The 23,626-nt window shown below is 46.9% G+C and overlaps 1 long non-coding RNA gene across 1 annotated transcript; it reads left to right on the plus strand.

Annotated features, from left to right (window-relative positions):
* Positions 1–179: 179 nt before the first annotated feature.
* LOC103878614 lies at positions 180–1,061 on the plus strand. The gene is made up of 2 exons (XR_638842.3): positions 180–552; positions 868–1,061. It is a non-coding gene; the product is annotated as an uncharacterized LOC103878614 (long non-coding RNA).
* Positions 1,062–23,626: the final 22,565 nt, after the last annotated feature.

Consider the following 23,626-nt stretch of genomic DNA (forward strand, 5'->3'; position numbering starts at 1 on the left):
CTGCAAGATCCTCCTAGTACCTTTTTTTTTTTTTTTTTTTGAGACAGAGTCTCACTCTGTTGCCCAGGCTGGAGTGCAGTGGTACAATCTTGGCTCGTTGCAACCTCCCCTTCCCGGGTTCTAGTGATTCTCCTGCCTCAGCCTCCCAAGTAGCTGGGACTACAGGTGTGAGCCACCATGCCTGGCTAATTTTTGTAGTTTTTAGTAGAGATAGGACATCACCATGTTGGCCAGGCTGGTCTCGAACTCCTGACCTCAGGTGATCCGCTTGCCTCAGCCTCCCAAAGCGCTGGGATTACAGGTGTGAGCCACCACGCCCAGCCCCAGTACTTCTTTGTTTATGTCTAAACCAGTTCCAGGAAGGCTGCCACCGTTGGCTACCAAAATAATCCTTACACAACAATAGCGAGGATCCTTCCATCTCCTCTATTCTGGCCCTTGAAGCCTTATCAATGGTGAGGTCACAGTCATTGTTTGTTGTTTGGTTGAGAACTGAGGGGGTGGGGTAGGAGGAAGAAGGTCTATTTTTAAAAATCGCATACACTAAAAAAGGTTCAGGCTTGGCCAGGCGCGGTGGCTCAAGCCTGTAATCCCAGCACTTTGGGAGGCCGAGGCGGGTGGATCACGAGGTCAGGAGATCGAGACTATCCTGGCTAACATGGTGAAACCCTGTCTCTACTGAAAATACAAAAAACTAGCCGGGCGTGGTGGCGGGCGCCTGTAGTCTCAGCTACTTGGGAGGCTGAGGCGGGAGAATGGCGTGAACCCGGGAGGCAGAGCTTGCAGTGAGCCGAGATCAGGCCACTGCACTCCAGCCTGGGAGCACAGCGAGACTCCGTCTCAAAAAAAAAAAAAAAAAAAAAAAAGGTTCAGGCTCTGAGAACCTGTGAAATCTTGCCTAATTTTGGCTTTCCCCATAGGAACCCACCAGAAACGTATTCAAACTTGTACAGAGCACCCTTGATGCAACTAAGTCCATCTTAGAAAAATGCTCCATTTTCTGTTTCATAGAGCGCTTTGCCAACTAGGATAAGATGTTTTTGCTTAAGAAACAAATTTAAGGCCGGGCGCTGGGTGGCTCACGCCTGTACCCCAGCACTTTGGGAGGCCGAGGTGGGCGATCACAAGGTCAGAGATCGGAGACCACAGTGAAAACCCCCCGCCTCAATAAAAATAAAAACAGTCAGGCTGTAGGCAGTCCCAGCTACCAGGAGGCTGAGGTGAGAATTATGAAACCCGGGAGGCGAAGCCCAGTGAGGCCGACCTGCACTGTACTCCAGCCCTGGCGAGCAGCCGAGACCCCGCCTCCAAAAAAAAAGAAACAAATTTAAAAAAAGAAGAAGAAGAAGACTGCATCCGACCAGATAAAGATGCAAACAAGCACACTCTTCCACCATCACTTCTCATCACTCTCATCAGAGGACTCACAGGGACTCCAGCACTATAAACCATCGGCTGGCTGGGGCGGGTGGCTCACACTCAACCAGCACTTGGGAGGCTGAGGCAGGTGACCAAGGTCAGAGCGAGACCATGGCCAACATAGGGAAACCCCATCTCTACTAAAAATACAAAAATGAGCCAGACATGGTGGCGTTCGCCTGTAGTTCCAGCTACTTGGGAGGCTGAGGCAGGAGGATCGCTTGAACCTGGGAAGCGGAGGTTGTGGTGAGCCGAGATCATGCCACTGCACTCCAGCCTGGGCAACAGAGCAAGACTCCATGTAAGAAGAAAAAAAAAAAAAAAAAAAAAAAGCAAGCCTCTAGCAGCTTGAAATAGCCGTAACTCATCATCATCACTCATAAGAACTCAGCATTTGGCTGGGTGTGGTGGCTCACGCCTATAATCCTAGCACTTTGGGAGGCCGAGGCAGGTGGATCACCTGACACCAGGAGTTTGAGACCAGTCTGGCCAACATGGTGAAACCCCGTCTCTACTAAAACTACAAAAATCAGCTAGGAGTGATGGTGGGTGCCTGTAATCCCAGCTACTCAGGAGGCTGGGGCAGAAGAATCACTTGAACCCAGGAGATAGAGGTTGCAGTGAACAGAGATCACGCCATTGCACTCCAGCCTGGGCAACAAGAGTGAAATTCTGTCTCAAAAAACAGACAAACCAAAAGAACTCAGCATTTGACCCCCGAAAGCTCAGCCACATTAAAGACTCTTCCTTGCAAGATCTAACCGGGCCCAGACCACCAGACCAGGACTCCTTTTGTCTTCTTGCTTCCCGGGACTTGTTCCTTAACCCTTTCTCCTATCTCTTTTTCCTCTTTATGTTAAATGTTACTTTGTTGTGGGATGTTTAATATGTAACACTTACATATTAATTAAATATGTTATTTTGTGCGGTTTGCAATATTGACTTACTTGTGGACTGGCTGGAGCCTGTGTGCCCACAGCTGACTGCTGAGTGATGGGAAGTACTAAGGAGAATTGCCTCCTTGGGAACCCCATGTAGCTTGTGGCTTTTGTGATTTAAATAGCATCAATAAAAGCCTGACACTGTGGAAAGGCACAAACACACATGGACCTGGTTATCTGTAACCTTGTACTGCTCATGACAAAATTAGCAAATCATTTTCTTTTTTAAAAAAGCAGTCATGGTAAAATGTATGTGCCATAAGGCTTATTATTTTAATTTTTTTTTTTTTTTTTTTTTTTTTTTTTTTGAGACAGAGTTTTGCTCTGGGCTGACCACAACCTCCACCTCCTGGGTTCAAGCAATTCTCCTGCCTCAGCCTTTCGAGTAGCTGGGACTAAAGGTGCCTGCCACCACATCCGGCTAATTTTTGTATTTTTAGTAGAGATGGGGTTTCACCGGGTTAGCCACGCTGGTCTCCAACTCCTGACCTCGTGATCCACCCCCCTTGGCCTCCCAAAGTGCTGGGATTACAGGCGTGAGCCACTGCACCAGCCCAGAACTTTTTACATCTTCCCAAAGTGAAACACTGTAACCATTGTCCCCTCTCTCCTGCCCCTGGTAGCAATTCTTTCTTGAAAAAGGTTAAAGTAGGCAGGGCGTGGTGGTTCACGCCTGTAATCCCAACACTTTGGGAGGCCGAGGTGGGCGGATCACCTGAGGTCGGGAGTTCAAAACCAGCCTGACCAACATGGAGAAACTCCGTCTCCACTAAAAGTACAAAATTAGCCAGGTATGGTGGCACACGCCTGTAATCCCAGCTACTCGGGAAGGCTGAGGTAGGAGAATCACTTGAACCTGGGAGGCAGAGGTTGCGGTGAGCCGAGATCGTGCCATTGTACTCCACCCTGGGCAACAAGAGCAAAAACTGTCTTTAAAAAAAAAAAGAAATAAAAAGAAAAAGGCTAAAGTAGGCCAGGCATGGTGGCTCATGCCTGTAATCCCAGCACTTAGGGAGACCGAGGCAGGTGGATCACCTGAGATCAGGAGTTGGAGACCAGCCTGGACAACATGGTGAAACTCCATCTCTACTAAAAATATAAAAATTAGCCAGACAGCGGACCTGTAATCCCAGCTACTTGGGAGGCTAAGGCAGGAGAATCACTTGAACCTGGGAGGTGGAGGTTGCAGTGAGCTGAGACCGAGCCACTGCACTCTAGCCTGGGCAAGAGAGCAAGACTTTGTCTCAAAAAAAAAAAAAGATTTTATTCCACTTAGTAATTAATGAGGGAAGAAAGCCACCCAGCCTGTGCAACAGAGGGAGATCCTATTCAAAAAAAAAAAAAAAAAGGCCAATGTTGTAAGAGGTTTAAAAGAAAAATCCAAAGACCAGACAACATTTATAAATCAAGGTTATTGAAACGAACTGGGATAGAGGAGGGACCCATTTTAGGGGCCTGAGAGCCCTTTTAAGCATGGAAATTAAGGAAAATCTTGAGTTCCTTCAAAGAAAATTCCAGGTCTCTAGCTAGCCCTGAGAAGTAAATGAGTAGCTTGATGAGCAAGAAGGTAATAGTAGCTTAAAACAATAGGCAAGGCAGGGCACGGTGGCTCACGCCTGTAATCCCAGCATTTTGGGAGGCCAAAGAGGGTGGATCACCTGGGTTCGGGAGTTTGAGACTAGCCTGGCCAACACGGGGAAACCCTGTCTCTACTAAAAATACAAAGAAAGCTAGCTGGGTGTGGTGGTGGGCACCTGTGATCCCAGCTACTTGGGAGGCTTAGGCAGGAGAATTGCTTGAACCTGGGAGGCAGAGGTTGAAGTGAGCCAAGATCACACCATTGCACTCCAGCCTGGGCAAGAGAGCGAGACTCTGTCTCAAAAACAAAACAAAAAACAAACAAAAAATAGCCAAGGAAGTTAGAGTGAGGAGACGTTTTGTCACCCACATCCCTGAGTTGTTTTTCAGAAATCCGGACACCCACCAAATGGATCTGCTGGCCCGTAGACTTCAGATAAGGGCAGCTGAGAACTGAACTCTGACTTCTGGTCTTTGTTCTCAATTTCTTCCTGAGGGGCCTGGAGGAAGTCGTGCCCAGGAGCCAGAGCTAACATTCTTTTCTGCTGACCCCAAATTTTTAGACAAAGCTTCGCCTCCTGAACCAATTGCAAATCAGAAAATCTTTGAACCTACCTATGACCCGTGGCCCCCCTGCCTTTGAGATGTCCTGTCTTTCTAGGTAAAATCAATATATAGCCTGTATGTATTGATTTACAACTTTGCCTGTAACCTCTGCCTCTCTGCCTTTAAAAACTCTTGACTGGCCGGGCGTAGTGGCTCACGCCTATAATCCCAGCACTTTGGGAGGCTGAGGCAGGTGGATCACCTGAGATCAGGAGTTCAAAACCAGCCCATTCAACATGATGAAACCCCATCTTTACTGAAAATACAAAAATTAGCTGGGTGTGGTGGCACATGCCTATAATCCCAGCTACTTGGGAGGTTGAGGCAGGAGAATCGTTTGAACCCAGGAGGTGGAGGTTGCAGTGAGCCGAGATCACTCCACTGCATTCCAGTCTGGGTGACAGAGCAAGACCCTGCCTCAAAAATAAATAAACATAAAAAATAAAACGTTTGTCTGTAAGCCATCAGAGAGTTCAGGTCTTAAGCAGGAGCTGCCAGATTCGTCTTGCTTGGCGCCCTGCAATACATGCCCCACTTTCTCTGGCTGCGATCCTCATGCCAGTGTTTAGCTCTGCTGGGTCAGGCAGGCCCACCCAGGTTCATTTGGGTAACAGGAGGAGCAAATGTAAGCAAATCGTTTTTTAACAAAGGGGATGGGGAAGAAAATCAATGCAACTTCTACAGGACAGGACAGAATATCCACCTCTATAAACAAAAATTATTTTTGCATTGCTATCAGCCATCCATACTTTACAGAGAATTGAGATCACACAACCCAGAAAGATATCCTCTAGAACAGGGGTCTGGGGCCTGTTAGGAACTGGGCGCACAGCAGGAGGTGGTGTTGGGTGAGTGAGTGAAGCCTCATCTGTGTTTACAACTTCTCCCCAGCGTTCTATGACTGCCTGAGCTCTGCCGCTGTCAGATCAGCAGGGGCGTTAGATTCTCACAGGAGTGAGAACACCGTTGTGGACTGCACATGCCAGGGATCTAGGTTGCGCGCTCCTTATGAGAATCTAATGCCTGATGATCGGTCACTGTTTCCCATCACCCACAGATGAGACTGTCTACGAAAACAAGTTCGGGGCTCCCACTGATTCTACGTTATGGTGAGTTGTATAATTATTTCATTATAATAACAATGTAATAATAATAGAAATAAAGAGCACAATAAATATAATGAGCTTGTATGAGCCTGAAACCATACACTGCTGCTCCTGCCCCCTGGTCCGTGGAAAAATTGTCTTCCATGAAACCAATCCCTGGTGCTGCCCTGGAGTTTACATACTACACAGCTTTCTGATGAAACACAAACTTCTCTCTATATGAGAGATGGCTGAGGCTGAGAAATTCGAAAGAAGAACAGGTCAGTAGAACTTCTTGTTTTTTTGTTTGTTTGTTTGTTTTTTGGGTTTTTTTTTTGAGACAGAGTCTCGCTCTGTTGCCCAGGCTGGAGTGCAGTGGCGAGATCTCAGCTTACTGCAACCTCCACCTCCTGTGTTCAAGTGATTCTCCTGCCTCAGCCTCCCCAGTAGCTGGGACTACAGGGGTGTGCCACCATGCCTGGCTAATTTTTTTATATTTTTAGTAGAGACGGGGGTTTCACCACGTTGGCCAGGATGGTCTCGATCTCCTGACCTTGTGATCCACCCGCCTTGGCCTCCCAAAGTGCCGGGATTATAGGCGTGAGCCACTGCACCCAGCCTTTTTTTTTTTTTTTTTTTGAGATGGTCTCACTTTGTTGCCCAGGCTGGAGTGGAGTGGCATGATCATGGTTCACTGCAGCCTCAAACTCCTGGCCTCAAACGAGCCTCCCACCATAGCCTCCCAATAGCTGGGACGATAGCCATGAGCCACCCTGCCTGGCCAGGTCAGTAGAACTTCTGACAGAAAAGGGGCTTCAGGAGCAGTTTGTAGACCAAGAACAAGAGCCCTCATATTTCTGAGAGATACTAGAGCTTCCACTGTTAAACTGTTACCTATACTTGGGTTTCCTGCTGAATTTTGCAATGAACCTCTTCGATGTGAGAGACCTCAGGGTTTGCATCAGGGACAGCCAGGAAGGGAGGAGGCACAAAGCAAGGCTGGATCCCAGAGACTCTGTGGGCAGGAAGCCACTCGGCTTTTGAGATGAAGGCAAAGCCACAAGGGAGGGCCCCCCTAGAGCGGGAGCAGCCTTTGATATTCTCCAGGCCAGGAAGGCTCTGAGGGCTGGGCCTGCAGGGAGGGCTTTACATTCCAGAACTGAACCAGAAAAGACAAGGTTACCTCAAAGGAGTCCCAGGAATTCCCTAAAGAAGGACTCTGTGAGGGAATTCCTGCTGGGTGGGGGCATCCTAGAGCCCTTATGAACAAGGGTGTGGAGAGCTCTGCCCGCGGTCTCTGCCTTGGCACTCCCAAAGCTGAGTGGGGAGAAGAACCCACTTCAGTACCCACTGAACTGAAGAGAGTTTCAAAAAGTTACAGCCTGGCTGGTGCTGCCAAACCCTGCCTCTCCCTTCATCCAGACTGGTCCTGGGATGCTCAGTAGAAATTATAAATTGCCAAAAGTTTGGAAACATGGAAACATTCTCACTTCTACCACCAGATGGCGGCCATCATCCCTCATTGTTAAACCAGACAAGAAGCGCTTAGACCCGCATGTCACACCCATTAGGATAGCCACTAAACACACACACACACACACACACACACACACACACACAGAGAGAGAGAGAGAGAGAGAGAGAGAGAGAGAGAATCTGCTTGTGCACTCTTGGTGGGCATGTAAGATGGCACAACTGCTATGGAAAACAGCATGGAAGTTCCTCAAAAATTAAATTTCCGTGTGATCCAGCAGCAATTCCACTTCTGGGTCCTTACTCCACAGAATTGAAAGCAGGAGCTCAGAGAGAGATTTGTACATCCATGTTCATAGCAGTGTTATTCACAATAGCCAAAATGTGGAAGCATCCCAAGTATCCACCAATGAATGAATGGAGACACAAAATGTGCTTGTAGAAATACAATGGAGGCTGGGCGTGGTGGCTCACACCTGTAATCCCAGCACTTTGGGAGGCTGAGGCAGGTGCATCACCTGAGGTCAGGAGTTCAAGATCAGCCTGGCCAACGTGGTGAAACCTTGTCTCTACTAAAAATACAAAAATTAGCCAGACGTGGTGGCGGGCGCCTGTAATTCCAGCTACTCAGGAGGCTGAGGCAGGAGAATTGCTTGAACCCAGGAGGCAGAGCTTGCAGTGAGCCGAGATTGTGCCAATGCACTCCAGCCTGGGCGACAGAGTGAGACTCCGTCTCAATTAAAAAAAAAAAAAAGAAATACAGTGGAATATTATTTAGCCTTAATAAGAGAGGAAATTCTGATACATGCTACACCAGGAATGAATCTTCAGGACGCTATGCTAAAGTGAAGCAAGCCAGACATAAAAAATAAACATTGTGGCTGAGCATGGTGGCTCATGCCTGTAATCCCAGCACTTTGGGAGGCCGAGGCAGGCAGATCACTTGAGGTCAGGAATTTGAGCCCAGCCTGGTAAAAACATGGTGAAACCCCGTCTCTACTAAAAATACAAAAAATACTTAGCCAGGCATGGTGGCGCATGCCTGTAATCCCAGCTACTCAGGAGTCTGAGGCAGGAGAATCACTTGAACCCGGGAGGCAGAGGTTGCAGTGAGCCAAAATTGTGCCACTGCACTCCAGCCTAGGTGACAGAGCGAGACTCTGTCTTTAAAAAAATAAAAATAAAAAATTGTATGATTCCACTTATATTGAGGTACCTAAAATTGGCAAATTCATACAAAGAGAAAGTAGAATGGTGGTTGCCAGGTGCTGGAGGAAGGAGAAAAAATTCGTTGGTAAAATTGGAATCATATTTCACACATCAAAACCAATTCCAGATTTTAGTTAAAATTTAAATGCAAAAAAATAAAACAAATATTCTTAAATATTCATGTCATGAATAGTAAATATAATTTGGTTTCTTTTATGATTTTCTTTTTCATTTTCTCTTTCTTTCTTTCTTCTTCTCTTTTAGACGGAGTCTGCTTACAAGCCATTGAGTAGGCCGGGATTCAAGTTACTGCATTCGCCTCCCCGGTTCACTTTAATTTCTCCGCTCATTCTCCGAAAGTAGCTGGGACTACAGGCGCCTCGCCACCACTCGCTAGTTTTTGTATTTTGGTAGAGATGGGTTTCACCGTTAGCCAGGATGGTCTCGACCTCCTGATCTTCGTCCATCACTGCCTCTGCTGGGATTACAGGCTTGAGCCAATCGGCTGCTCGTTCTTTTTTGAGAGAGTTTCACTCTGTTGCTCCAGGGCTGGGTGCAATGGCATGACGAAGGATCAGGTCCTCCGCCTCGGTCTGGGTGATTTCTCCGCCTCAGCCTCCAGAGTGGCTGGGATTACAGGCATGCTTCAACCTCACACCCAGCCAATTTTGTATTTTTAGTAGAGACGGGGTTTCTCCATGTTGGTCAGGCTGGTCTCGAACTCCCAACTTCAGGTGATCCACCCAGGCTACTTACAACCAGCAATAAAGAGAAGATATGAAAGCAGCCAGAGAAAAAACAAACATAAAAATGACAGCAATCTTCTTGTTCAGAGTTAATGTGATGCAGAAGATACTAAAGTAACATTTAAAAAGTACTAAAAGGGCTGGATGCGGTGGCTGACGCCTCCCGAGTAGCTAGGATTACAGACGTGTGCCACCACACCCGGCTAATTTTTTGTATTTTTAGTAGAGATGGGGTTTCACTGTGTTAGCCAGGATGGTCTCGATCTCCTGACCTCGTGATCTGCCTGCCTCAGCCTCCCACAATGCTGGGATTACAGGCGCGAGCCACTGCGCCTGGCCATGGTCATTTGATTTTCAACAAAGGTGCAAAGGCAATTCACTGGAGAAAGGATAGTTTTCAATTCTTTAAATAGGTAATTGGAACAGAATAGAGTCAATGTAGCAGTAAATTGTAGCCTGGGCGAGGTGAAATAGTCCTACACATACATGGTCAATTGATTTTCAACAAAGGTACAAAGGCAATTCAGTGGAGAAAGAATAATCTTTTTGGCTGGGCACGGTGGCTCACACCTGTAATCCTGGCACTTTGGGAGGCCGAGGCGGGCGGATCATGAGGTCAGGAGTTCGAGAACAGTGTGGCCAACGTGGTGAAACCCCGTCTCTACTAAAAATACAAAAAAATTAGCTGGGCATGGTGGCATAAGGCACCTGCAGGAACCTAGCTACTCTGGGAGGCTGAGGCAGGAGAATAACTTGAACCCAGGGAGGCGGGAGGTTGCAGTGAGCTGGAGATCGCATTCACTGCACACAGTTGGGCAATAGTGTGAGACTCCTGTCCCAAAAAAAAAAAAAAAAAAGAATAGTCTTTTCAACAAATAATGGGTCAAAAGTGTGGCTCCAGCCTGTAATCCCAGCACTTTGGGAGGCCGAGATCGGCTGATCACGAGGTCAGGAGATCGAGACCATCCTGGCTAACACGGTGAAACCCCCTGCCTCTACTAAAAGTACAAAAAACTAGCCAGGCGAGGCGGCACCTGTAGTCCCAGCTACTCAGGAGGCTGAGGCAGGAGAATGACGAACCCTCGGGAGGTGGAGCTTGCAGTGAGTCGAGATTACAGCCCACTGCACTCCAGCCTGGGCGACAGAGCAAGACTCCATCTCAAAAAAAAAAAAATAGTTGAAACCATAGGACATCCATATGCAAGAGACACACAACAAAGTAAACAAGGCTGGCCGTGGCCCGCTTTTCCAATCCCAGCACTTTGGGAGGCCGAGAGATCGGGCGGATCACGAGGTCAGGAGATCGAGACCATCCTGGCTGACACGGTGAAACCCCGCTCTCTACTAAAAAATAAAACTAGCCGGGCGAGGTGGCGGCGCCTCTGTAGTCCCAGCTACTCGGGAGGCTGAGGCAGGAGAATGGCATGAACCCGAGGCGGAGTTGCAGTGAGCCAAGATCACGCCACTGCACTCCAGCCTGGCGGTAGAGCCAGACTCTGTCTCAAAAAAAAAAAAAAAAGTAAACAAAACCGTGAGAACCAAATGCCAAATGTAAAACTTAAAACTATAAAACTTATAGAAGGAAACACAGGACAAAATCTTCATGACCTTAAGTTTGGCAAGGATTCCTTAGATACTATATCAAAAGCACTATTTATAAAGGAAAAAAATCAATTGAGCTTCATCAAAAGTAGAAATTTCTCTTCAAAAGACACTGTTAAGAGGATAAAAAGACAAGCCACAGACTGGGAGGTAACGTTGGCAAATCATATATCTGATAAGGATTTGGGTCCAGAATTTATAAAGGACTCTCAAAATGCAATGATAAGAAAAACAATCTATATAAAAGTGAGGGCCGGGCGCGGTGGCTCACGCCTGTAATTCCAGCACTTCGGGATGCAGAGGCGGGTGGATCACCTGAGATCATAAGTTTGAGACCAGCCTGGCCAACATGGTGAAACCCTGTCTCTACTAAAAATACAAAAATTAGCCAGGCACGGTGGCGCACATCTGTAATCCCTGCTACTCGGGAGGCTGAGGCAGGAGAATCGCTTGCGTTTGGGAGGCGGAGGTTACAGTGAGTTGAGATCACACCACTGCACTCCAGCCCGAGTGACAGAGTGAAACTCGGTCTCGAAAGAAAGAAAGAAAGAAAGAAAGAAAGAACCAAAAGCTGCAAACTAAATCCACAGTGACAGAAAGCAGGTCAGCAGTTGTTGCAGGAGGTCGGGGGTGAGGGTCTGGGGGGAACTGGGAAGATGGGATTACAAACGCACAGGAGAAAACTTTTGGGGTGAAGGGTGTGTTCTTTACTGTGATTGTGGTGATGATTCTATGGGTATATACAGAGGTTGGTTAACACTTTATAAATTGTACACGTTAAATGTGTGCAGCTTATTTCATGCCAGTCATAACTCAATAAAGCTGTCAAAAAAAAAAAAAAAGGTGAATCTGGGATTGGGATGGGTGAGTGTCAGTCAGAACATGGAGAACTCAGAAGCCAGACGGAGGGGTGTAGATGATCCCCGGTGACGGGCCAGCACCCCAGCGTTTCAGACAGGAGTGGGCTGTGGGAAACCAATACTGTCAGCAGGATCTGGAATGGATTGGAGGCCAAAGCAAGGAGTGGGGGCAGGAGCTCCTTGCAATGGACCCACTATAGTAGTGGGGGTGGATTCTAGGAATAAAAGAAGGGGGTCTTTGGGAAATGAAGGCGAGGTTAGATATAGAAAAGGAGGGAGAAGCAACTGGATCCATGACAATTGAGGGCCCGTTCCCCAGCTCCCAAAGCAGTCACTTGATAAACCAAATCTAGGGCAGAGAAGGCTCTTGGAAGCTTGAAAACAAATTCCTGCTATGTCTGCTTCTTTCTGGTTTCTCCCCTGTGTGCGGGGTCCTGTGACCACAGCTCTTTCTGCTGACCGCAGCTAGGCGCTGCTGCCTATGGAACAGAACCACCCACTCAGCCCCGCTCACTCAGCAAAGGGGCCTGTGCTCCTGCTCCTGCACCCGACTGGCCTTCAGGACTGCAAGAGGCCCCCAGGGTCCAGCTCTTCCTGCTGCTCTCAGGGGCACCACCATTACCCTGTCCAAGCCAAGAACCGTTTTATCTCTCAAGTCAAGTTCCTCCTTTGGTCTGCTTTCTATCTCTCTAGGTGTAATGTAAGTCATGAATATTCATTCTGCCAAACAGCCTGGAGTCAGTGCCTGACTTTACTGCTCACTTCCTCTCTACCTTGGTCCTACCTCAGTTTACTCCCAAAATGCTCCACCTACCACTATGCCCTGATTAACAGACGACCCCATCAGGTGACAGGAATCTAAATATAACTGTGGCTGGGCGGCTGACTTCCTGTGTGTGCTCAAGGCAAGAGATTAGGAATTGTGCCTTCACCAAGCCTGTCGATCCAGATCCTAGCTGCCTGAGACAGCCCTCAGGGTACAAGCTTGCAATCTGATGACAGAGAGAAGGGGAAGGGAGGAGAGGGGTGCGTGGTAGGAGACAGCTTGGTCCAGAGAAAGGTGGGTGCCAAACCCAAGGCCAGAGGCAAAGTTTAGAGCCTTGAAGAATGACTAACACCACTAAGTGATGGGTTCCTGTAAACTTTATCCTACCTAGTGAGGAATCTGCCAGCCTTTGATTGACATCGTAATAGTAAACTGGTGCCTGAAGACCATACCCGAGCCAACTGTTTCATTCTTTCATCCATTTATTTATTCACCCAGCAAATATTCATTGAAACCCTGGTGGCTCCAGCCTGACCAACACGGTGAAATCCTGTCTCTACTAAAAATACAAAAATGAGCCAGGCGTGGTGGTGCACCCCTGTAATCCCAGCTGCTCGGGAGGCTGAGGCAGGAGAATCAGTTGAACCCGGGAGGTGGAGGTTGCAGTGAGCCGAGATCGTGCCACTGCACTCCAGCCTGGGCGACAGAGCCAGACTCCATCTGGAAAAAAGAAAGAAAGAAAGAAAGAAACCCTGGTAGCAGACCTACACCCTGCCTTCAAGGAGTGGACACCAAAAAATAAAACTAATTATGAACAAGATGAAAAGGGCTCCAAAGGGGTCTTCAGCCCAGATCTGGGAGAGGTTAGGTCAGGGAAGGTTTGTTAGAAGAGATTCCATTCAGGCCGGGCGCGGTGGCTCAAGCCTGTAATCCCAGCACTTTGGGTGGCCGAGACGGGTGGATCACGAGGTCAGAAGATCGAGACCATCCTGGCGAACATGGTGAAACCCCGTCTCTACTAAAAAATACAAAAAACTAGCCGGGCGAGATGGCGGCCTGTAGCCCAGTTACCTCGAGGCTGAGGCAGGAGAATGGCGAACCCGGGAGGCGGAGCTTGCAGTGAGCTGGATCCCAGCATCAGCCCAGCCCGGCGACAGAGTGAGACTCTGTCTCACAAAAAAAAAAAAAAAAAAAAAAAAAAGAGATTCCATTCAGACTCAAGTCCTAGAGGGTTAGTAGGAATAAGTTGAGAGAGGTGTGCCGAGGTCGGACAGATGGGCTGGAAAGATCCTGAAGGAGCACTAAGTAGTCTGGATATTGCACTTAGGGTGAAATGGCATTGGGGGCTGGGATGAGGTGAGGCAAGGCTGGGCGTATTGGCAAGTTCCTGATCTTGAAGGCCTTCATTCACTCACTCACTCACTGAACAAATATTTATTTATTTATTTATTGAGATAAAGTCTCGCCCTGTCGCCCAGGCTGGAGTGCAATGACACAATCTCAGCTCACTGCAACCTCCGCCTCCTGGGATCAAACGATTCTCCTGCCTCGGCCTCCCGAGTAACTGGGTTTACAGGCGCCCACCACCACGCCCAGCTAATTTTTGTATTTTTAGTAGAAATGGGGTTTCACCATGTTGGCCAGGCTGGTCTTGAACTCCTGACCTCAGGTGATCCGCCCACCTTAGCCTCCCAAAGTGCTGGGATTACAGGCATGAGCCACTGCGCCAGGCCTGAACAAATATTTATTAAAGACCTACTCTGGGTCAGACATTGTGCCAGGGGATCAAGAATAGTTTTGGCACTTTGGGAGGCCAAGGTGGGAGGATTGCTTGAGCCCAGGATTTTGAGACTTTGTCTCTATTTTTTTTTTTTTTAATTAACTGAGTGTGGTGGCATGCACCTGTAGTCCCAGCTGCCCAGGAGGCTAAGTTGGGAGGATCACTTGAGCCCAGGAGTTGGAGGCTGCAGTGAACTATGATCAAGTTGCTGCACTCCAGCCTGGGCAACAGAGTGAGACCCTATCTCAAAAAATAAAAAAAATTTTTTAAATAGTCCTGGATTCATTAAGAAATTTGCAGTCATTGGAATGATATCCTGAGTTAGGTGATTTTACCACTAACAACAAAACATTTTTGAGCCCACGCTACCAACTACTCCAATTATTTATTTATAATTATTCATACCATTATTATTAATTTTCTCAGGACTGACTATACACTGAAGGTGAAAGGCATTATTAGTGATAAGGGATGTAAAAATGTATTTCAAACACTCTTTTTGATAATTTCTCTCACTCCCTCTTGCTCATTTGCCAGATTTTTGGCAGATCTGATGAGATCATGTTTTTACCTACAATGTGGCTGATGAAGGACTTATGAAGAGAAGAAGTATCAGGTCTGCCATTTCCTTTTTTGTGGCTTGTGCTGGGTTTATTAGTTTATATTCAATCTGTCTGTCTTTGCAAGCCACATGTCCAGTTTTTGAGGGCTGGGTTAGTGATAATATAATATAATCAGAAAAGCTCGGCCAGGGACGGTGGCTCACGCCTGTAATCCCAGCACTTTGGGAAGCCGAGGCAGGTAGATCACGAGGTCAGGAGATCAAGAGCAGCCTGGCTAACACGGTGAAATCCCCATCTCCACTAAAAATACAAAAAATTAGCCCAGGCGGGGCGCAGTGGCTCATGCCTGTAATCCTAGCACTTTGGGAGGCCGAGGCAGGTAGATCACGAGGTCAGGAGATCGAGACCATCCTGGCTAACACGGTGAAACCCCATCTCTACTAAAAATACAAAAAATTATCCGGGCATGGTGGTGGGCGCCTGTAGTCCCAGCTACTCGGGAGGTTGAGGCAGGAGAATGGCGTGAACCCGGCAGGCGGAGGTTGCAGTGAGCCGAGATCGCACTACTGCCCTCCAGCCTGGGCGACAGATCAAGACTCTGTCTCAAAAAAAAAAAAAAAAAAGAAAAAAAGGCCAGGTGCAGTGGCTCACACCTGTAATCCCAGCACTTTAAGAGGCTGAGGCGGGCAGATCACAAGGTCAGGAGATCGAGACCATCCTGACTAACACAGTGAAACCCCATCTCCACTAAAAATACAAAAAATTAGCTGTGCATGCCGGCACGAGCCTGTAGTTTCAGCTACTCGGGAGACTGAGGCAGGAGAATGGCCTGAACCCGGGAGGCGGAGCTTGAAGTGAGCCGAGATCAGGCCACTGCACTCCAGCCTGGGCAACAGAGTGAGACTACATCTAAAAAAAAAAAAACAGGCCAGGCGTGGTGGCTCAAGCCTGTAACAATCCCAGCACTTTGGGAGGCCGAGGCGGGTGGATCACGAGGTCAGGAGATCGAGACTATCCTGGCTAACACGGTGAAACCTCGTCTCTACTAAAAATACAAAAAATTAGCCGGGCGTGGTAGCGGGCGCCTGTAGTCCCAGCTACTTGGGAGGCTGAGGCGGGAGAATGGCGTGAACCCAGGGGGCGGAGCTTGCAGTGAGCCGAGATCGCGCCACTGCACTTCAGCCTGGGAGACACAGCGAGACTCCGTCTCAAAAAAAAAAAAAAAACAAAAAAACTGTTTAGCTGAATCCATTTAAGCTGCAGTGCATCACAGTATGGTGAAGGCAATGACTCCACTTGCTGTTGTGTTCCCTATCTGCAGGCGGGCCTCCCCTCTTCCATCAGACACTATGCACCTAGCCCTACTCGAGGTGATCTGAGCTACACACCAGGATGTCAGTGCCAATCTGCAAAATATATATCAGCCCGATTTGATGTATGTCAGTCTTACTACATTTAATACAAAATCACATGCTACTGGGTCATTTTGTGGATTTCTGGAAATAGAGCCCAGGGCCATAGCAGCTGCTGTCTCTTATATCAGAGGTGGAGAAAGCTCCGATGTAGCCTATAGCAGGTATTGAATATGAGATCCTTGATTTTCCTGCCTAATGGCCTCCAATGGCCTCTCATTGGGTCAGAAAAAAATCCACATCCTGGCCGGGCACAATGGCTCACGCCTGTAATCCCAGCACTTTTGGAGGCTGAGGCGGGTGTATCACCTGAGGTCAGGAGTTCGAGACCAGCCTGGCCAACATGGTGAAACCCTGTCTCTACTAAAAATACAAAAATTAGCCAGGCACGGTGGTGTGCTCCTGTAATCCCAGCTACTCAAGAGGCTGAGGCAGGAGAATCGCTTGAACCCGGGAGGCAGAGGTTGCAGTGAGCCAAGATAGTGCCTCTGCATTCCCGCCTAGGCAACAGAGTGAGACTTCATTGAAAAAAAGAAAAAAAAAAAAGCTTGTGGTTTTTTCAAAGCTCAATTAACAACTTTTTCTTAACTAATTTATTACCGAATTTAATTGAAGGTCTGTCCTCATTGGCTAAGTGATTTGCAATATGTAAACATGGAAAAATTTCATTACCGCCTTGTAGGAACTTAAATTAGAAGAAAAACCAAACTCACAGAATGCAGCGGCAGCAGCAGCAGCAGAATATTCCGAAAAAGGGTTGGACTTGCTGCCACAAAATTCTGATTTTAGACTTGGCAGTCACTCATTCGCTGCGTCCAGCCTTCAGCTTTTGGAGGCTGCATTCTTCATTTGCAAAATGGTGACTACCAAAAAAAGAAAACCAAAACACAGCAAACAAAAAAAAACCCACTAATGGTGAGGTCTGAAAAACAAAGATGGGATTCCTGAGAGTGAAGGGAAGAATAATGAGCCAAGGTAAATAAAATGAGAGGTTAGACTAATGTATACACTTGAGATTCCACCTGCTTTACTCTCTCCTGTAGTCCACAACTATATGCTGGAGAATGGATTTACACTGGTCACTGAAGGAAAAGCCTAGTTGCATGACGGAAAGGAAAACCACAATAATCTCACCTCTACAATTCAATAATGATCTTAAGGTACTATTATACGCAATGAGACAAGAAAAACAAACAAGAGGTAAGTTTGCTAGAAATGTAGACTCAAAATTATAAGACTCAAAACTTTAATCCAACCCTGGTTTAAAACAGCAACAGCAACTGTTGGTCACAAAAATATTTGATGAGAAGCCTAGAGAGGATACATATTTTTGCCAAAATTATTTGAGAATGCAAATGTAGTTCTGGTTGTTATCATGTTGGCAAGAGAAGAAGAAAAGGTTAGGCCAGGCACGGTGGCTCACGCTTATAATTTCAGCACTTTGGGAAGCCGAGATGGATGGATCACTTGAGCCCAGGAGTTCAAGACCAGCCTGGGCAACGTGGTGAAATGCTGCCTATATATAAAAGGTAAAAATTAGCTGGACATGGTGGCATGCACCTGTTATTCAGTATGCTGAGGTGGAAGGATATATTGAGCCCTGCAGGCTGCAGTGAGCCATAATTGTGCCACTGTACTCCAGCCTGAGCGACAGAACAAGACCCTGTCTCAAAAAGAAAGAAAAAGAAAAGGTTAGCACTGTTGGGGATTAGCCAGGTATCACCAAAGATCTAATTTATATTTAAACTATACTTGCTTGCTTCTTTGTCACTGCAATGACAGTTCCTTTCAGCGTGTTTATTGGCCTTCAGGGAGAAGGAAATAAAGAGGCTCCAAGAGATATTAATCTGTTAGAGTACAAGAGGTTTTTTGTTTTTGTTTAATCTCACAGGAATGCAAGCTTTAGCCACAAGTTTGGGAATCATACAACTTGTAAAATATATTTATTATGGCAAATCGTATTTGCTCATTGAGGACCCAAACTATGCTCGGAAAAAATTGAACTTGCCCGCTCAACTTGTAAATTAACTCAGTGGTTTTATGATAATTCATGTATCATTTTATAAGGAGGTATTTACATTGCATAGACATCGATGGGCTCAGTGAATTGCTGGGATAGCTGGAGAACCAGATTTGAGGTTATGTAGGAAAAACCATAACCAAAATTATGACGTAGAACTGGTCTGGTGAGGACATCTCTGCTACATTCCAGAGGGGTAGGTGCTGAAATGATGCTGCTGATGGCACTGGGAACTGGAGGACACCACTGGCACTGTTGCCACTACTGCCACCATCTCTACCACTGCCAGTGGAGGCGTTCCACAGCTCCTGTTTATTCCTGAGCTCCAAATGCAAAATTTAAGATAGTGCATCTGATTACATACACCCAGGTCATATGCTCAGCCCTAGCTGCAAAGAAGGCTGGGAAAGTAGGTATCTGGCAGTTTCAGCATTGATGTTGGGAAGACAGTTATGCCATTCACCAGGCCTGTAGGATGAGGAAAGGGGTTCCAATGGGCAGATCACAAGGTCAGGAGTTCGAGAACAGCCTGACCAACATGGTAAAACCCCGTCTCTACTAAACATACAAAAATTAGCTGGGCATGGTGGTACGCACCTGTAATCCCAGCTACTCAGGAGGCTGAGGCAGGAGAATTGCTTGAACCCGGGAGACGGAGGTTTCAGGGAGCCGAGATCATGCCACCGCACTCCAGCCTGGGTGACAGAGTAAGACTCTGTCTAAAAAAAAAAAAAGAAAAGAAAAAGAAAGGAGTTCTGAGTGTGAGCAGCCAGTAAGAATAATACAAGTCTAATATATATATGGTTAAGCCCAACTATCCTCTTACCCTGCACCTGTGCCCAAACGAGTGAATGTTGTAAGCAAAATCACTTCATCATGCAGATGAAATCATTTTTAATTTATGACCTCAAGTCTCAAATGAACCTGCAACACAGCCAGACGATTCTATTTCTATCCACTTTCTAATAAACTCATTTTTCTACTTTCTGAGACACTATTTCATATGACTCCCCCTACAAATCTCCAACAGCTCCTCATTTCAATGGAGTCTTTGTTAGTAATCCCTAGAGAAAACAGATGCAATCAGAGGAGGTCTATTGATCTTCTCTTTCTGCAAATGCAACCTTTCCACTAGTGCTCTGAATCCCATCCCCTCTCACCAACTCAGAGTCTGCTCCTGTAATCTTCCCTTTTTTTTTTTTTTTTTTTGAGACAGAGTCTTACTCTGTCACCCAGGCTGGAGTGCAATGGCACAATCTCGGCTTATTGCAACCTCTGTCTCCTGGGTTCAAGTGATTCTTGCGTCTCAGCCTCCTAAGTACCTGGGATTACAGGTGCATGCCACCACGCCCGGCTAATTTTTGTATTTTTACTTGAGATGGGGTTTCGCTATGTCGGCCAGGCTGGTCTTGAACTCCTGACCTCATGATCTGCCCACCTCGGCTTCCCAAAGTGCTGGGATTACAGGCATGAGCCACCGCGTCCAGCTAGTCTTTCCTCTTTCATACTCCAGTGGATCATTCCCATTGGTATAGAAACGTATCTTAGCTGTGTGCAGTCGTTCACGCCTGTAATCTCAGTACTTTGAGAGGCCAAGTCAGGAGGATCACTTAAGCCCAGGAGTTCGAGACCAGCTTCGCCAATGTGGTGAAACCCTGTCTCTACAAAAACTACAAATATTAGCTGGTGTGGTGGTGCGTGTTTGTAGTCCCAGCTACTTGGGAGGCTGAGGTGGGAGGATCATTTGAGTCCAGGAGTTCAAGGCTGCAGTGAGCCATGATCGTGCCACTGCACTGTGGGCAACAGAGTGAGATCCTGTCTCAAAAAAAAACAAAAAAACCAAACAACAACAAAAAGATGTTTTAATATCACTCATCTCCAAAGACATAAACACAACAAAACAAAAACCTGCTTCAAGCCCATGTCCTCTTTCAACTCTTGACTCTGTTCTCTTTCCAAATCAACCTCATCATTACAGTGGCCTATTCTTGTACTCATTCTTCCTCATCTGCAACTTTTTCTCAAGCCACTTCAATTGGGCTCTTGTTCTCACTATTTAATCAAGGTCATTAATGACCTGTACATCTTGCCAAACCCAATGTTTGCTTGTTTAATTTTTCTGTTGGCATCTTATTGAGCTTCTTAGCAGCATTCGAAGCAGTTGAAAACTTTGTCCTTCATGAAATACATTCTGTTTGAGCTTCCATGGTTTCAAACCTCCCTGGTTTTTCCCCTTGTCAATCTACTTGGCTTCCCAGGACTCTGTCCTTAGCAGCCTTCTCTCCTCTATCTACATTCACTCCTTAAGTGATTTCCAGCCCCTTTGCTTAATTTACTTTTCCCATGAATTTTATTATATTTCACCTTTATCATATTTCTCTTATTTTGAAAAATCTCAAACTTACCAAAAAGTAGGAAGAATAATAACTACGAACACCCATATACTCTTCAATACAATTCATAAATTGCTAATTTGCCAACATTTGTGCACATCCTCTCTTTCTTCCATTTTTCCTCACCTCTCCCCCTTGTCCCACAGAGTTTACTTTTTGCTAAAACATTTGAAATCAAGTTAGTGTTTTTTTTTTTGTTTTTTTGTTTTTTTGAGACAGAGTCTCGCCCACTTCAGCGTCCCAAAGTGCTGGGATTACAGGTGCGAGCCACCATGTCCTGCCTGAAGACACTTATAGCTGTCACAGCTGGAAAGGTGTTACTGGCATCCAGTGGGCAGGAGCCAGGGATACTGCTAAACATCCTGCAAAGCACAGGACAGTTCCCAAAACAAAGAATGACTCAGCCCAAATGTCAGTAGCGCTGAGGTTGAGAAACCCTAGTCCAGATTTATTTGATTGTTTGTTCATGATTAGGTTCAGGTTCAATGTTTTTGGTTGAGAAAGCTACTCAAATGGTATTATGGCCTGTAATTCCAGCACTCTGAAAGGCCCAGGTAGGCGGATCATTTGAGGTCAGGAGTTTGAGACCAGCCTGGCCAACATGGTGAAACACTGTCTCTACTAAAAATACAAAAATTAGTCAGGCATAGTGGCACATGTATGTCATTCCAGTTACTCAGGAGGTTGAGGCACAAGAATCATTTGAACCCGGAAGGCGGAGGTTGCAGTGAGTGGAGACTGTGCCACTGCACTCCAGCCTGGGTGACAAAGAGAGATTCTGTCTTAAAAAAAAAAAAAAAAAAAAAGCAACAGCCTAGCAGCCACTGGAGGGGACAGTGAGAAGCGAGAGATTGGTGCCTTCTCGGATCTTCCCTGGACATGTGCACAGCCCTGCCCATGCATGTATCCTTCCAGAGTCCCAAGAATAAGTCAGAGATCATCAAACTCCTAATGCAGAGAATTGTCACTATTTGATCTATCTGGCAGCTCCCTGAAAATCTGTATTCCTAGGGCTTGTCTTTATTTGCATAGACTCAGAGCTCACTCCATGCAAACAGCCCTATCCTATGGCATTTGTTGAAAAACAAACAGACAAACAAAACAGCTGCAATTGCTCAACATTGCAGCTACTCCAGGTGGTAATGCCAGCTGGGGCCAACAAGAAGATAATCAAAGAGTTTAAAAGGAAAAGCTGAGGCATGAGATGTCCGTAAAGGGCCTTGGTAATCTCTGACTTAGGACTCTAGAAGGACACATGTACATACAGGGCTGTGCATATGCACAAGAAAGACCCGAGAAGGCCCCAAAATCTCACCTCTAGTTGACCTTGAGGCCATGCACAAACAGGAAGTGAGGGATAAGGGAGAGTTATAAACCGTCTCCTGGAGCGTTGCAGGTGTGATCCAACATACACACTGAGCCCGTTGGCAAAAGCCGTGAAGCTTATTGGTTCAAGGCAATTAAGAAAATCTGGCCAGGCACAGTGGCTCATGCCTGTAATCCCAGCACTTTGGGAGGCCGAGGCAGGCGGATCACCTGAGGTTGGGAGTTTGAGACCAGCCTGACCAACATGGAGAAACCCTGTCTCCACTAAAAATACAAAATTAGCTGGACGTGGTGGCGGGTGCCTGTAATCCCAGCTACTCGGGAGGCTGAGGCAGGAGAATAGCTTGAACCTGCGAGGCGGAGGTTGCAGTGAGCCAAGATCTGCCACTGCACTCCAGCCTGGGTGACAGAGTGAGACTCCATCTGGAAAAAAAAAAAAAAAATCCATTGTATTTTCTAGGCTGGGCAGCATGGTGAAACCCATCTCTACAAAAAACACAAAAATTAGCCTGGTGTGGTGGTGTGCACCTGTGGTCCCAGCTACTCAGGAGGCTGAGATAGGATGGTTGCTTGAGACCAAGAGGTCAAGGCTGCAGTGAGCTGGGGTCACACTGCTGCACTCCAGCCTGGGCAAGAGAGCGAGACTCTGTCTTTAAAAAATTTTGTTTTGGCCGGGCGCGGTGGCTCAAGCCTGTAATCCCAGCACTTTGGGAGGCCGAGGCGGGTGGATCACGAGGTCAGGAGATCGAGACCATCCTGGCTAACATGGTGAAACCCCGTCTCTACTAAAAATACAAAAAACTAGCCGGGCGTGGTGGCGGGCGCCTGTAGTCCCAGCTACTCGGAGGCTGAGGCAGGAGAATGGCCTGAACCTGGGAGGCGGAGCTTGCAGTGAGCCGAGATCGTGCCACTGCACTCCAGCCTGGGTGACACAGCGCGAGACTCCGTCTCAAAAAAAAAAAAAAAAAAAAATTTTGTTTTGGACGGGCCTTTGGTGGCTCATGCCTGTAATCCCAGCACTTTGGGAAGCCAAGAAGGGCGGATCACAAGGTCAGGAGATCGAGACCATCCTGGCTAACATGGTGAAACCCCGTCTCTACTAAAAATACAAAAATTTAGCCGGGCATGGTGGCAGGCACCTGTAGTCCCAGCTACTCGGAAGACTGAAGCAGGAGAATGGTGCGAACCCAGGAGGCAGAGCTTGCAGTGAGTGGAGATCACATCACTGCACTCCAGCCTGAGCTACAGAGCGAGACTCCGTCTCAAAAAAAAAAAAAAAAAAAAATTTGTTTCTATACACTACCACTAAAAAATATAAAAATATAGGCCGGGCACGGTGGCTCACGCCTGTAATCCCAGCACTTTGGGAGGCTGAGGTGGGCAGATCACGAGATCAGGAGATCAAGGCCATCCTGGCTAACACAGTGAAAAAAAAAAAAAAAAACATTAGCCAAGTGTGGTGGTGGGCTCCTGTAGTCCCAGCTCCTCTGGAGGCTGAGGCAGGAGAATGGCGTGAACCCAGGAGGTGGAGCTTGCAGTGAGCCAAGATCACGCCACTGCACTCCAGCCTGGGTGACAGAGCGAGACTCCGTCCCAAAAAAAAAAAATGTTATGTCTATACACTACCACCAAAAAATCTAAAAATATAATTCAGAAATCAATTTTATTTAAAAGAACTGAAAACAAGGAAATACTTAGGGATAAGTTTAATGAAAGAAGTACAAAATCTATACTCTAAAAACAATAAAATATTGACTGGGCGTGGTGGCTCACGCCTGTAATCCCAGCACTTTGGGAGGCCAAGGCAGGTAGATCACCTGAGGTCAGGAGTTCGAGACCAGCCTGGC

The sequence above is a fragment of the Papio anubis genome, chromosome 17 (assembly GCF_008728515.1).
Source record: "Papio anubis isolate 15944 chromosome 17, Panubis1.0, whole genome shotgun sequence".
Lineage (NCBI taxonomy): Eukaryota > Metazoa > Chordata > Mammalia > Primates > Cercopithecidae > Papio > Papio anubis.